The sequence below is a fragment of the Dromaius novaehollandiae genome, chromosome 16, assembly GCF_036370855.1.
Source record: "Dromaius novaehollandiae isolate bDroNov1 chromosome 16, bDroNov1.hap1, whole genome shotgun sequence".
Classification (NCBI taxonomy): domain Eukaryota; kingdom Metazoa; phylum Chordata; class Aves; order Casuariiformes; family Dromaiidae; genus Dromaius; species Dromaius novaehollandiae.
This window is the reverse complement of record NC_088113.1, coordinates 3,747,582-3,762,668: the sequence shown is the minus strand read 5'-3', so window position 1 is coordinate 3,762,668 and position 15,087 is coordinate 3,747,582.

Below are 15,087 nucleotides of genomic sequence, written 5' to 3'. Positions count from 1 at the left end.
GAGAAAAGAGTTAACCTTGTTTTGTCACAACAATCAGTTTGTCGAGGTGCAAAAGAGGGAGTGATGGGCCAGGCCATCTTCCAAGCAGGCGTTTTTACATGGTGATAGGATCAGCTCGGAGCCTTTTTTTCTCCAGGCTCAACTCCATGCCAGCTCTCTCAGCCTCTGCTCATAGGACAGATGCTCCAGTCTGTTACTCTCAGCCTCTGCTCATAGGACAGATGCTCCAATCTGTTAAGTCCTGAGATCTAGTCCCATTTAGTCTTGAAGACTTCTCTTTCCAATGAAGGGCGCACTAAAGACTTCTCACTCACTGAAGCCAGTGGAGAGATTGATTTATGTCAGTGTTCTTGGGAGTGAGTTCAAAGACAACAATTATAAATCAGACTTTCAGAAAGCATGACTTACCATGAATCCTAATATTACCATGCTAATAAAGGTAGAGAAAATAAAAAGCCTCCACTGAGCTCTCCTCCTGCCAAGCTAGGAAGTCTGGGAACAACTGACTCAAACCATTCAGCCAGGAGAGCTGGTGTTCCAGCTGAGGGTGCATAAAGACTAAGGCCTGCAGCAGGTACAAGAGATGCCTCTCAGGCCAGAGGAAGCTGTCTTCTCTGCAGGGTCTCTCCTGTGCTGCAGGAGCCTAGCGCCTTGAGCTGCTGTGCCTGCCAGGACAAGGCTTCTTCCCACCGGGCAACACCAGGGCTGCTTGCGGAGGCTCCGGTTGTACACAGAGCAGCCGCAGGCTGTGGCCCAAGGCTGTTGCAGTCCCTGGACCTCTTCTCTCCCACCTGCTTCCCCCTCTTGCTGGAGTGGCTCTGGCATCATAGCAGCAGTGGCCCTTCAGCCGCCCTTTGGAGGCAACGCTGCTGGCTCAGTGCCTGGTTGCCAGCTTTGCAGAGGCCTCTCTGTTTCACCTGTGGTGGAGCTGTGAGCGTGCTGGGGCTTGGCGAGGGCAGGTGCACTGCTAAAATGCACCAGCTACGCCAGTGCCTGCAGCTGGCCCACGCTGGCGCTGGGCTGTGGCCATGGCAGTGCTCGCAGCCCCTTTGCCCACGGCCCAGCAGTGCCTGCAAACCCTGCTGACGGTCACGCACACAGCGCTGCCGAGCTGCAGAGCAAAGCCCATGCAGAGACTTGTGTCTCCTCCCTGGCAGGAGAGGTAGGACACTGCCAACCGGCTACCAGAAATGCCATGCTGGGGAATGGCAGTGGGGGGGTCTTCTGCCTTTCCAAGCCCTCGGGTAGGCGCCACGGAGGCTGGAGGGGGCTGAGCTGCCAGGCAAGAGACCACCATCTTAGAGCCGGGGTTGCTGCAGGCTCCCCATGCCAGCCCACCAGCCTTGCTGGGGCGATGCCTTTGCTCAGCAGGTCTGCAACAGCTTCAGGTCTCCTCTGGTCAGAGCAGCCATGTGCCCCTTCTCCCCTCTCCAGGTGGAGCAGGCCAAAGGAACCTGTGTGATGGGCAGTAGTGGATGAGCCATGGGAAGGCTGGGCTCAGCCAAGGGACATGGCACCTGCAAGGTGCCCAGCATGAGAAGAGAAGGAGCCGAAGAGGTCACCAGAGGCTCCCAGGCCACCAACACAACAGTTTCAGCTCTCTGCTAAGGATGTGTGTCCCCGGGCAGGACAGTGCCTGCCCTCCAGGAGCAACAGCCCCATCCAGTTGTCCCCCACTGCCTCTGTCATCTCGCGTCTGGGTCCCCCAGGTGCCAGGGCTGCAGTGGGGCCAGAGCTGGGCCATGGGCACAACTATGTGGCCCCAGTGGGGCTGCTCCCAGGCTGCCGCCTGCCCAGGAGCCCGAGGCCAGGAGTGCTCGGGGACGCGATGGGGCCATCCCACTGCCCAGCTCTGCGCCAAGGGGTTTGCTGTGGCTGCGCTGGCTGATGTCAGTGTCCGCCACCTGGGAGCCCCTGACAAGCCCCAAATGCCTGCTGGCTCCACTGCCCAGGGCCTGGCAAGCCGCACAGGGGGGTGTCTGCAGCCCTTAGCACTGACCCCCGGGACTCACACTGCTGGGCTGGCTCCATCGCCAGCTGAAAGCATCTTTGGGAGAGCAGCCAGCACAGCACTAGAAAGCCTCATTGCCGCCCAGCAAGCCCAACTCAACGGGGCCGTACCAGAGGCAAGCTGCAGTACTGGCACTCTGGGGTTTAGGGGCCTCCTGAGCCAAAGGCTCCCCGGGATCAGCATTTTAAATTTAAAGGGCTAGAGCTTAGGACACAGACAGAAGTGACGGAAAGCTTAATCACTGCAATCTCCAAAGTCATAACACGGACTGCAGTAACAGTCCGAAGCTCAACAAATACCTGCGCAAACTCAAGAGCCCTCAGAGCCAGTCTGGCTCAACCTGCTCTCCTCTGTACTGCCATGCCAAGGAAAGAGCTTCCCAGGCCTGGCCAAAGCCAGCAAACACTGCAGGACTAGTATGCCCAGCCGCTGTCCCGTACTCCACAGACAGAGCTCTGCTGTTTAAAACACAAGCCTCCTGTTCAATACTTCTTGCTTAGACTGGCTGGGGGCACTACATCCACAGAGGTTCTGTATGGAGATGGGCCCGCAAAGGAGGAAGTCCTTGCTTCAAAAGGATGAGAAAGAAAGTACAACACAGGATCAGAGTTGTGGATGCCAAAGACAGTTACATAGGTTCAAAAAGTAAACACAGAAATGCATGCCGGGGGACGGGGAGGGAAGACGTGCCAGGCATCACCAAAGGCTCAAGAAGAACCAAGCTGCAAAACCGCTGGGAGACTGGGCATTTTGGACTGTTGCCTCAGCATCTGATGTTAGCCTCTGCCAAACACAGGATGCCAGCACAGATGGGCCACAAGAAGTCTGAGCAAAAGCAGCTGACCTGGTTAAGCAGCAGTGGAAGAGCAAGCTAACCAGAGCAGCTCTGACAAGTGCTACCGCCACACACCAACTTTCCCCCAGGATCATAGTCCTGAAGGGGGGCAAAAATGATTTTCTTTGGGTTCTTCGTTAGACCAAAATTGTGCCTTTTTCTTTTCCTGACAGTTTTCGTGAAAGCCTAAAGCTTTTGGGCTCCTCCTTCCCCACACAGGCCCAAACCCTGAGCTTGGTCTTTCCTTTAAGAATGGTATCCAACTGTGTGGAAGCTCCTGTGCAAGGACTGCCAATGTGAGTGGCAAATGGGAAAGAACAGCAGCATTGCTGTTGCTGTACTGGCACCTGAAAGGAAGGTGGGGGCAGGTAGGGAGGAAGTTGACTGAGCTTGCAGAGCATTAACAGGAAAACAGCTTGAGTTTATATGCTTTCCTGTAAAATACGCAGGGGTTAATTGAAGCAACTACCTTTCTCCTACCTTGGAATCAACAGCATCTCAGCAAACTTTGTGTGCCTGAAGTCAGTGGGTTGACTGGTAATTTTGCTCAGGGGTAAAGCAGTGATACAGTGATGGAAGTGTACGGGGAGAGAAGACACACTAGTGCCTCACAAGAGCGGTGAATATTGTGTTTATCATACTCAAACATGTGGTCATGGACATACGAAAAGTACGGCAGTCTTTCCTCCACACACACTGTAAGGGCGTGAACTGAGCTCAGTAACACAGATGTGAAGGCATGTGCTAGCCATCCCCTCTCCTCCCCTGAATACTCCTTGATAGCCCAGGGCTTCCCAGTCCACGCAAGCAAACGCACTGTGGAGCCCTTCCGTCAGGTAAGCTGGTTGAAGAGAAACTCCTGCTCCTCTGCCTTGCTAGTAAGGCATAAGGTGCCGTTGACCTGCTGGAGTAGTTGCTGCTGACTGTTGTGGTGAACTGTCTATCCTAAGAGCAGCAAAAGAATACGAGGACATACAAACAGCGCTTGGAAGTAAACTCTTTATTCTCTGTGGGGTGACCATTTCCTGTAGTTTTCTTGCTGACAGTTCTCAGCACTGGTGTCAGAAGAAGAACTGGAGCCTGCAGACACACACCTCCTCAGAACAGGCTCCAGCAGCCGCCCAGCTAATGCTGTCTCTCCCGATTCCCATTGCTGCAGCTCGCCTGGCACAAGCTTTACATGCACGGGTCTACGCTGGGCTCCTCTCTGGGAAGGGGGCTTTGGAGCTAGTGGTGGAGTGGGCTGTCTGGTTAACTGCTGGCCCATGGAGGGGAAGGCTTCTTGCATGCTTCCTGGCCTCGCTTTAGGCATGGGAGTATAAAGTCCTGATGCATGTGCCGAAGGATAATACAGGGGCTTCTGAATGCCTTCTGGTGGGCTCTGAGCATCTTGCGCAGAGCCTTGGAGGACAGAGGGGAGGAGATGAGGTGACAGCTCCTCTGCAGACTGTGCTTCTGCCTCTGAAGGCATGACCATTCCAGGGACCATGATAGGTGGGAGCTTCATGCTTGGTTGACGCTTGCCTAATTTTTTAGCGGGGATTTTCTTTTCCGCTGGCCTTAGAAAGCCCTGGCCCGGAGAGCTCTCCTTCCCATCTCTTGGGAGATCCCAGCTGGAGGGGCTGTGCCATGCGGTGAGGCCTGTTCTCTGCTGACATGCGAGTCGGCACCGTCAGCAGCCCCTGCGGCTCAGAGAGAGCCAGGGAAGGACAGGGGCATGCGCGCCACAGAGTGCCGAGCCTTCCCTGGCCCGGCAAAGGCAGCGGGAGTGAGGTGCAGCACAGCCCTCTGCGATGTGCTTCCTGCATGTTCTTCTCCCCACGGATTGTTCAAGAGTCTGAGCAAGCTCCCTGCCTTCTCTTGCTGACCGTCACTTCCGAGCACTGGTGTCAGAAGATGATCTGAAGCCTGGCGCCACGCACCTCCTCAGCTCACCCCCCAGCAGCCACCCAGCTAATGCCCTCCCTCAGCAGGCGCATTACTCCGGCGTGGCCCTCACAAGCTTTCCACGCATGCGTCTCTGCCGGGCTCCTCTCTGGGAAGGGGGCTTTGGAGCTGTTGGAGGGACGGGCTGCCTGGAATACTGCTGGCCCGTGGAGGGGAAGGTGTCTCGCGTGCTCCCTGGCCTCGCTTTAGCTTGGGTTTCTGGCACTGGAGCGCAAGGTCTTGATGGGGGTGCCGAGGGGTAATAGAGGGGCTTCTGCACGCCTTCTGCTGTGCTCTGAGCATCTTGCTGAGAGCCTTGGAGGACAGAGGGGAGGAGATGAGGTGACAGCTCCTCTGCAGACTGTGCTTCTGCCTCTGAAGGCATGACCATTCCGGGGGCCATGATAGGTGGGAGCTTCATGCTTGGTTGAGGCGTGTCTAATTTTTTAGCGGGGATTTTCTTTTCCGCTGGCCTTAGAAAGCCCTGGCCCGGAGAGCTCTCCTTCCCATCTCTTGGGCTGGGCTGTTTTGCGACCCGCCTTCCACAATGGACTCCTGAAGCCACTGTAGTCAGAGGGGGACCACACCGCTCTAATAGCTGCTCCACTAGCCCACTCTCCTCCGTGCTTTCTTCTGAAGAGTCCTCAAAGGAGCTTGCCTTTGCATGCATTTCTTTTTCTAACTTCTCCTCCTCCTCCTTCTTCAGGGTGTCAAGAGCATCACGGACAATCCTTTCAGCATACGCTTTTAATTCTGCGTGGAGATGCTGAACTTTGCAAATGGCGTTTTGGATGCTACGCCTTGCAAGCGTGCTACTCTCTGGGGATACAGCCGCAAGATTTTGCAAAGGCTGCACCAGGGGCAACCTTGTGGCTTCTGACAGCCAATGTTCAGATTCACGAGATGATCCTTCCCCTTCTTTTGTGACCTGGGTGGAGACAGGCATCTGGGGTGGCTGCGGTTGTCTCTCAGCAATCGTTTCAAGGGGCAGCTTCAGGACTTCAGAAAATTTACACTGGAAGTGCCGTTCAAATTGAGAAGCCACGAATGATTGCAAGGTGGCTCCAACACTCACAACTGCATCTGTGGGGATTTGGTCAAGAGAAGGCAGAGGAGATGCTCCATCATAGCCTGCTCCCTCAGCTTGCCTCGCTCCGCTTCCTCCCGCTTCGGCAGCTCGCGTGGCTCCTCCGGCAACAAGCTGCTGCCTCCGCCTGGCCAACAGCCTGGGCTCAGAGGCGTCTGACGGGCTGCATAGCAAACGCTTCCCTAAGCGATCCCAAAGGGTTGCTGCAATCTCTCTGGCCGCCTGTCCAATTTCCTGCTGGAGATCTGCAGGCGATGTCTCTGAAGGCTCTGCCCTTCTCGCACTAGTCAGTATCCTTCCGCTGATGGCCAGGGGAGCCCTCCTTAAAACGTGGACCGCCGGACGCAGCTCTTTCACCCTCTGCAGCACTTCCTCGACCACGCTCTCAGCCAGCTCTTGCAGCTCCTGGGCTTCTGTCGGTGTGCACACCAGCGTAGTCTGGACTTCGTGATGCACTTCTCCCGTTAAGGGCTTCTGTAACAGAAACCAGCAGGAACTGATGAGGGAATGGTGAAGAAAAGGGTAGAGGAGAGGGAGGAGGGTAAGTTGTTGGGCTGGACTCTTTGCGCTCTTCTGCCGTGGGTGCTGCCTGCTCTCACGACACCTCTGCCTCTTCTCTGAGGCTCACTTGCACCTTTTCCAGTGCGCATGTGAAGAAGGCTAGTTTTGAGACCAAGAGAAGAGAAAAGCAGTCCTTGTTCCTGGAGCACCCAGCTGCTCCTGTACTTTCCCTGCCAGGCTGTTGCACCGGATGGAGCCAGGCAGCATTTCCCACGCCCCGCTAATGAGACTCGGGCAACAGCAGGCTCTCCTCTAAGCTAACCTTGGAGCTCCTGCAGGAGGGAACTAACCCACGGGTGGCTAAGCACTGGCACTATCGGCCTCAGGGACGCTGCATGTCTGGCTGCTCGCCACACGAGAAACAAGCAACAGGGACCGTGGGGACACGTAGTGCAGCTAAGGGATTGATGCTGAGTAGGGGAGTCTGAGAGCACAAGAGCCCACCAAGAGTGCCGGGCACACCTGGTCCTGCTCAGCCTGCTGGGGGAGGCGTTTGTCTGCTTCAGGAGCCTCAGGCTTCTCCATGCTCTCTGCAATCATGGCGAGATACCTTTGAAGAGAAATACAGATGGCTGAAACAGAGCGCCTGCAGCTCTCTTGCCCAGACCACTCCCTGCTCAGCCACTGCCCTCGTCCCGCTCTGGGCTTCCTGGCTCCAGCGCCCCAAACAGCTTCCAGCTGCCTTTGCCAGGCTCCAAACACTGATTGCACCACTCTAGGCACAACCAGCATCTGCTCGCGCAGCAATTTGGCGGTCTTCCGTGGAACGCAAGGCTCCAGCCGGCACCTCGCTGAAGGGCCACGGTCCCGCTCCTAGCGCAAGCGTTCCTTGTCCTGTCTCTTACCTGGCCCTCACGTCCCGCTCTGCAGCTCTCCAACTCTCTCGTTGCTCCCACAGCAGCCGCTCTCGCAGGCGAGAAATGTCCATCCCCTGTGGCAGTTCGGGGGCACTCTTCAATTTTGCCAGTTGCTCTCGAAGCCTTTTCTGAAAGTTGACACCGGCTCTCAGCTCCCCTCTGCCACAACACGCTCTCACGCACCTGCGTGTGGAGGCTTCACCCTGGCCCAGAGCAGCACTGTGCTTCAGCCACGCACCCGGGGCGGGAGAGAAGGGCTTGCCTCAGCACTCGCGGCGGGCCCTCGGGCCTGCCTGTGCCCAGCCCCGCGCCCTGCGCTAGCTCAGCACGGAGCCGCGCAGTCGTTTCCATGCCACAAGGCCTGGCACGCCAGCGCAGCCTTCCCCGCTTCTTCAGGTCAGGCCTTGCTGAGAGAAAAGAAGTGAGGCCCCGACCCTCTGCACCGGGAAGCGTGCCTGTGAGCCCTGAGCTGTACGTACTTGTTCTCGACGGTACGTTTTGTCCGCCTCTGTCCTGAGCGTGGCCAGATACTGCCTGTAGTCGTTGAACTCCCGCAGAGTGCACACGACCTGCGGTGGGACGAGGGCAGAAATCACCCAAGGCTTGTCACGCTCGCTACGCAGCCTGCCTTGCCAGCAAGAGCGCTAACGCAGCGGGAGCTGCTCCCCTGCACCCCCTGCCCTGCGCAGCGGCTGGGGGCTCTGCTCCCACCCCCGCAGCGGGCAGCAGCGCTCCTCACTCCGCCGCCAGGCCACGCACCCGCTGCTCCGTCGGCGCCCAGGCAGCACGGCACGGCCCTGGGAGAGCAGGCGTGGGACTTCCCCGAGCGGGCTTTGGGCTCCTGCTGCCCCCAGGCAAAGCAGCGCAGCAGCCCCGCGCCCTCCGCCCACAAGAGGCGGCTGCAGCAAGCGCTCTGGCAACCCTGCCTCCTGGAAACTCTTCTTCTCACCCCCATAGCCAACCTACTTTGCCATCCCTGGTGACGTAACCTCCTCTCTTCAGTCTCCGCAGGTTGTCTTTGCGGTTGTAGTAGGCCTGCAAATGCGGGTCATGCAGACCGTTGTACTCGTTGCTTAGTAAGCGGCAGTGTGGATCGCCCAGATTGAAATAACCAGATGGCTGGTGAAGCTGTAAAACGTACCGTCCACAGCATGAGCAGGGTAGGAGGGATCAGGAAAGAGACAAAGACACTTCAGAGCTTCCTCAGCCCATAGGGTAGCTTCTTCAGCCTCTGAGGTTTAGAGTAATTCCTGGCTCAGCACTTAGCGCAGCTCTGAATTTTACCCAAAGGACAGATTTCGCTACTTGAGAAAAAGCCTGGGGCCTACAGCTTCAGTCTTGGGGTCATCTATTGTTACTGTATGCAAGTGAGGAGCTATTTATGGGGCCATTTGAGAAGATGTCCCATTTCTCTACTAACATTTACTTTTCCTTTTCTGCATCCAGTGTTGCAGTTCTAAGGAGCTCGCCAGAAAGTTTGCATCTACCTATGGTTTCTTTCCTTTGGAAATTCACTGTGATTGCAAAACGAGGTTGTTGTCAGGAGAGCCACAAAACTGTGCTTGTGCAAATAGAAAGTGAGTTTGAATAGCTGATACCAAAAGTCTTTCCCATCATTGTGAAGTCCTAACAAATAGCACAGCCACAGTGCAGGGCAGAGGAGGGTGGGGAGAAGGCAAGAGAAACACCACCACCCCCATCCAAGCAGAAGAGGCATGCAAGCCAAGCAGGAAGAAGTGCAGGAAATCTCCACACCAAAAACTTTTGTCCTGGTGTTTCACAGTTAGCAAATCTCTGCTCCACTGTAAGCAGTCTCCTCAGGGTTAGGCAGTCCTAAGGAGCGCCTTGGCTAACTTTGCCTCCGAGTAGTATCTGTATTGGCAACAGTGTATTGAGGCCTGGAAGGAAAAAGGGACTTCCTCTATTTCCCTAGCAGAGAGGCCATGGCATTGGCATATCCCCAAAGAACTGAAGCAGGAGAAATTTTGACTCTCCTTGATGATGATGGTGAGCCCTCCCATTTCTTCTCCAGGCTGCTCAGTGTATCTGGGCAAGCAGAGGCTGAAAAAGCAGGGACTTTTCCTACTCCTTTCTACTGCTTTTACCTTTTGCCCCAGCTTGCTCCGGTAGAACACAGGGTTGGAGCCAGGCAGCAAAGGGAGTTTGACCCCGAGCGGCATATCCAGCAGCTCAGGACATCCTGCTCCGAGTTGCTGTCTTCTGCGCCCGGGCTGGAAAGACAGAGACGCTCATGGGCATTCGGGCCACCATCTCTAGAGCCTTCTTGCAGAGCGCTTACCGGAAATGCTCTTTAAAGAGCCCAGACAAGGAGAGTGCAAAGAGTGGCCTATTCCACAGCAGCTCTTTGCTTCATCGCCTCCTTCCCCACAGCTCCAACGCCTGTAAACCAACCCCCTGGGGTCCTTGCACAGCACCCCTCCTACCTGCTGAGCTCGAATCCAGCACGGGCAGAGAGACAGGAGCCCCTGGGAGCCTGCACTGGCATCCCTCTAGGCCTACCACTCTCACTTCCCTCCACACTGCCCCAGGCCCCAGAGCAGCCCGCGCAGTCGCCGGCTCCCAAGCTGAGCCCTCTCCATCCGTCCAGCACGCACCTCGCCCCTCTTCTCCTCTGCACTCAGCAGTCCGTCTGCGTCTCGCAGCCCTGCAGCCAGGTAATGCTCCATGGCTCCTCTCGAGAGCCCTCCTGCAGCTGCGACCCTCCACCGGCACCTCTCGCTCCAGCGGCACCCAGCTCCGGTCGCCCCAGCCGGTCTCCCGGCGAGCGGCACGCCCAGAACAATCGCGCATTGTTGCATTGCCGCTTTCCCGCGCCACCGCCCCGCTGCTGCCGGGCCAGCCCGGGGCCGGCCTGCAGCCCTGGCCTGCCCTCGGCTTGCAGGAGAGTTCAAGAGCAAGGCCGACCCAGTCCTTGAGGAGGCTGTGGCAGGCCCTGCGCAGAGCTCTTGACCTTTCCTAAGCACCAAGCAGAGCACCCAAGCTGGTAATCCCCAACCACAGACGTGCCCAGGCAGCGCTGCCAACCAGGCAGCCTGGGAGGTGCCGAACGGTGAAGGCGGAGCCCCAGCATCCCCCCAAAACCACACAAAACTGGAAGGAGACTCAGCCACAGCTGCTGGGAACTCTTCTGCTCGGTAAGGGGAAGGACATCTGCCTTCTGAGAAGAGCAGCCAAAACTAGAGGCCCGTGCAGGCCCGCATGGTGCTGGCGACCTTAGACCTGCCAGGTCATGGCCCAAAGTGGCTCTCAGGATGTGAGCTTCCACTGCACTGGCGGTGCTGCTCTCTACCTGAGGAAGGTCTCTCTGAGCATGGCTGGGCTTTCTCCTTTGAGCAGGAGATGCCGTGATGCTGTCTGTCGGCGATCATCACCTTCTCCGAGTGTGCCGGGACAGCCTTTCAGCAGGGCAGGCTCACAGGTCGCGTTCCTTCCATGCCAATGTGCCAGGAAGGCAGTGCAGCACTCACTGCTGCCCTACCTGCCTGTGGCTGGCTGAGCAAGGGCTTTCAGAAGCATCCACCCCATGGACATGGGGTGCTGGTGAACAGGAAGGTCTGGCAAAGTGGCAGTGTGCGTGTGCCAGGAGGATGTCTCTAGCAAGGCTGCAGGTGGAAATGGCAGCTGGAGCCGTTCCCTTCCAGAGGTCTCCCTGGCACAAAGCAAAGGGCGCAGGAGCAGCAGCACTGCGGGTCAAGGGGGAGCTCCAGCTGGCTTGGCTCCGCAAAGAGCTTGCCCCCAGCTTCTGCAGGCAGGGCACAGAGGCTGTGCTGAGCACCACCACCGCCGCAGCCGCACACGAGCCGAGCTGCTGTCAGCTTGAGTCACCAGGCAAAGGGCTGGCCCTGTGCGGGCACGCAGCACAGCAGGTTGAAGAAGCTGCTTTGGGGAAGGTGCAGTCCCTGCCCACCCGCCGGCTGCAGAACCCAGCACCCGCCATCTGGCAGCACCGCTGCCCCGACACCCTCTCTCCGGGACAACAGCAGCCCACTGCAGCCTGACACTTCCCAGCCACGGCTGCACCCGCTCTCAAGGCCGACTCCTCCAGCCCCAAGCACATCCCCTGCTGACGGCTGCTGGACGGGTCTCGCTTGCCCAGCAAGCTGCCCCCTGTGCCAGGCTGGCTGAAAGGTTCCCTTGCTGGCAGAGATGAATTCCCACCCCTAGGGGAAGGACCCTAGAGCCAAGGAGAGACAGAGCGAGAGATTTCCCCGGTGCCGTAGGGTGTCTCCCTGCCTCTGAGAAAAACCAACCCAAACCAAGCAGCGCGGTCCCCCTGCCTAGCAAACTCCTTGAGGTGAGCCGAGTATTTTCCTGCTCTGGAAACGTGCTGGATTTCATGCAGCAGTGCCCCTGCGAGGCATAGCCCAGCCGTTGGGAAGGGGCTGCACCGAAAGGTGCACGGAGGGTTCTGGGTGGCTCCGAAGCAACCCCAGGGCTCGTGCTGCAGTGGATTTACAGCAGGCATTCGACTGCTGGCCATGGAAATGTTTGCGGCGGCCTCTGAAGCACAGCAGTCTTCCCTCCACTGACACCCTAACGTAGGGGCAGGAGCTGAGCTTGGTAACACAGGTGTGAGGGCAAGTGCTGGGAGCCCCCTTGCCTTCCCTGATGACGCCTTGATAGCCCAGGCCTTCCCAGTCCCCCGCCCCCCGCCCCGAGAAAACAGGCTGTGGAGCCCTTCCCTCAGGCAGGCGGGTTGGACAGAAACTCGGGCTCCTCTGCCTTGCTAGCCGGGCAGAAGGTGTCGGCCAGCTCTCGGAGGAGTTGCTGGTGACGAAGAGGAAATCGCAAGAGCAGCAAAAGAATACCAGGACGTAAAAGCAGCGCTTGGAAGTAAAGTCTTTATTCTGTGCTGGGGGCGGGGGGGGGGGGGGTGGGGGATAAGAGGAGGAGGGGGCTCCCCTCCCCGGGGGCTCTCTGGCTCTGGGCAGCAGCTGTGCTGGAAGATGCTTAGAGGATCCCAGCTGGAGGGGCTGTGCCACGCGGTGAGGCCTGTTCTCTGCTGACACGCGAGTTGGCACCGTCAGCAGCCCCTGCAGCTCAGAGAGAGCCAGGGAAGGACAGGGGCATACGTGCCACAGAGTGCCGAGCCTTCCCTGGCCCGGCAAAGGCAGCGGGAGTGAGGTGCAGCACAGCCCTCTGCGATGTGCTTCCTGCATGTTCTTCTCCCCACGGATTGTTCAAGAGTCTGAGCAAGCTCCCTGCCTTCTCTTGCTGACCGTCACTTCCGAGCACTGGTGTCAGAAGATGATCTGAAGCCTGGCGCCACGAACCTCCTCAGCTCACCCCCCAGCAGCCACCCAGCTAATGCCCTCCCTCAGCAGGCGCATTACTTCGGCGTGGCCCTCACAAGCTTTCCACACATGCGTCTCTGCCGGGCTCCTCTCTGGGAAGGGGGCTTTGGAGCTGTTGGAGGGACGGGCTGCCTGGAATACTGCTGGCCCGTGGAGGGGAAGGTGTCTCGCGTGCTCCCTGGCCTCGCTTTAGCTTGGGTTTCTGGCACTGGAGCGCAAGGTCTTGATGGGGGTGCCGAGGGGTAATAGAGGGGCTTCTGCACGCCTTCTGCTGTGCTCTGAGCATCTTGCTGAGAGCTTTGGAGGACAGAGGGGAGGAGATGAGGTGACAGCTCCTCTGCAGACTGTGCTTCTGCCTCTGAAGGCATGACCATTCCGGGGGCCATGATAGGTGGGAGCTTCATGCTTGGTTGACGCTTGTCTAATATTTTAGCGGGGATTTTCTTTTCTGCTGGCCTTAGAAAGCCCTGGCCCGGAGAGCTCTCCTTCCCATCTCTTGGGCTGGGCTGTTTTGCGACCCACCTTCCACAATGGACTCCTGAAGCCACTGTAGTCAGAGGGGGACCACACCGCTCTAATAGCTGCTCCACTAGCCCACTCTCCTCCGTGCTTTCTTCTGAAGAGTCCTCAAAGGAGCTTGCCTTTGCATGCATTTCTTTTTCTAACTTCTCCTCCTCCTCCTTCTTCAGGGTGTCAAGAGCATCATGGACAATCCTTTCAGCATACGCTTTTAATTCTGCGTGGAGATGCTGAACTTTGCAAATGGCGTTTTGGATGCTACGCCTTGCAAGCGTGCTACTCTCTGGGGATACAGCCGCAAGATTTTGCAAAGGCTGCACCGGGGGCAACCTTGTGGCTTCTGACAGCCAATGTTCAGATTCACGAGATGATCCTTCCCCTTCTTTGGTGACCTGGGTGGAGACAGGCGTCTGGGGTGGCTGCGGTTGTCTCTCAGCAATCGTTTCAAGGGGCAGCTTCAGGACTTCAGAAAATTTACACTGGAAGTGCCGTTCAAATTGAGAAGCCACGAGTGCTATTGCCTGCTCACAGCGGGCACCCTCCCACCAGTTGATCCCTTTCCGAGCTGGAGAGCACTGTGGGCAAGGTGGCAGGCAAAGAGCCGGTTTTGTGCCTGTCACCCGCTACCCAGAGCATCGGGAAGGCTGTTCTCCAGGACACGCCTGGTCCTTCAGCATCTTCCCTGCAGCTGGGAGAGAGCCTGGGAGGTGGCAGGGCCCTTGTTGCCAGCATGGTTCACCGCCTTCGCCTCTCCAGCCGTGGCAGCTGTGCCACTTGCCCGCCAATCCTCTGAGCGGCCAGCTCCTCCGCGGCAGGATGGCGAGTGCCTGTGGCCTTTTTGCCCACCCGGGAGGTCACAGCAATGACGGACTCCCATAAGCACTGCTGAGAGCCCGTCCCCAAGTGCTCCTGCCCAGGAAGTGCTTGCAGGAGGAGGCTGACTGCTTATCTGCAGCCAAAGGCATCGCAGTGTCCTGAGGACACCTCCTGGCCTACTCTCCCAGGACTTCCTCAACTGACGTGTTTGGGAGGAAGAGGAAGGACCAAGCCCCGATCGGTGCTCGTCCAGCCAGCTGTGGGGGGAGTACCTGGCCAGTGCTGCCATAGCTCTGCCAGTCCATGGGCTCGGGCTGGTCACCAGCAGCCTGCCCGCCGGTCCCCAGAGCCTGAAACAGAGAAGGAGGCGATTGCAGGGAAAGCCACAAAGGCAGCGGGCTCTGGCACCAGGGCCTGTCTTCCTCCCAGAGCCTTTCCTAGGAGAGCTGCTGTCAGTGGCGCAGTGCCAGAGGCTTCCTGAGCAGACCTGAGCCCAGAGCCAGGGAGAGGGGCTCAGGCGGCAAGCTGCCGAGGGCTGTGCCGCTCCAGCACCTTGGGCGGCAATGCCCCAGCGCCCGTGCCTGGGAGAGCTCCTAGACACCTCTGGCAGGCTCCCCGCTGGCTGCTCTTGGAAAACCAAGCCCTCACCTGTCCCCGTGCAGCCAGCTGGCTGCGGGGGCAGTACCTGGCCACTGCAGCCGTAGCTCTCCCAGTCCATGGCCTCTGGGATGCCACAGGCAGCCATGCCATCCCTCTCCAAAGCCTGCAAGAGAAAAGGAGGCCTTTGCAGGGAGAGCCCTGAAGCCAGTGGGCTCTGGCCCCAGGGCCTCTTTGCGCCTCCCTGCCCGGGACAGGTGATGCACAGCGCAGGCCGAGCTCGGCCTGCCCGCAGCAGCCTCCCTGCCACGGGCGGTCCCTTTTCCAGGGTGGCGGCAAAGTGGAAACTGGAGAAAAGAGAAAAGGGAAATCTGAGTGGTCTGAGCGCAGTCTGGCCTGCAGTGGTTTTGGGCCCTGCCTTCTGAGCCATCACGCAGGCCCTCCTGTACCCCCGCAGCTCCCCTGCGTCTTCTCCCGAGCATCAGTGGCCTGTGGTGCCGGCCGGCCCAGCTACACACCTGGCCTTGTCGCCCTGTGGCCAGCACTGGAGCCACGGTGGGACG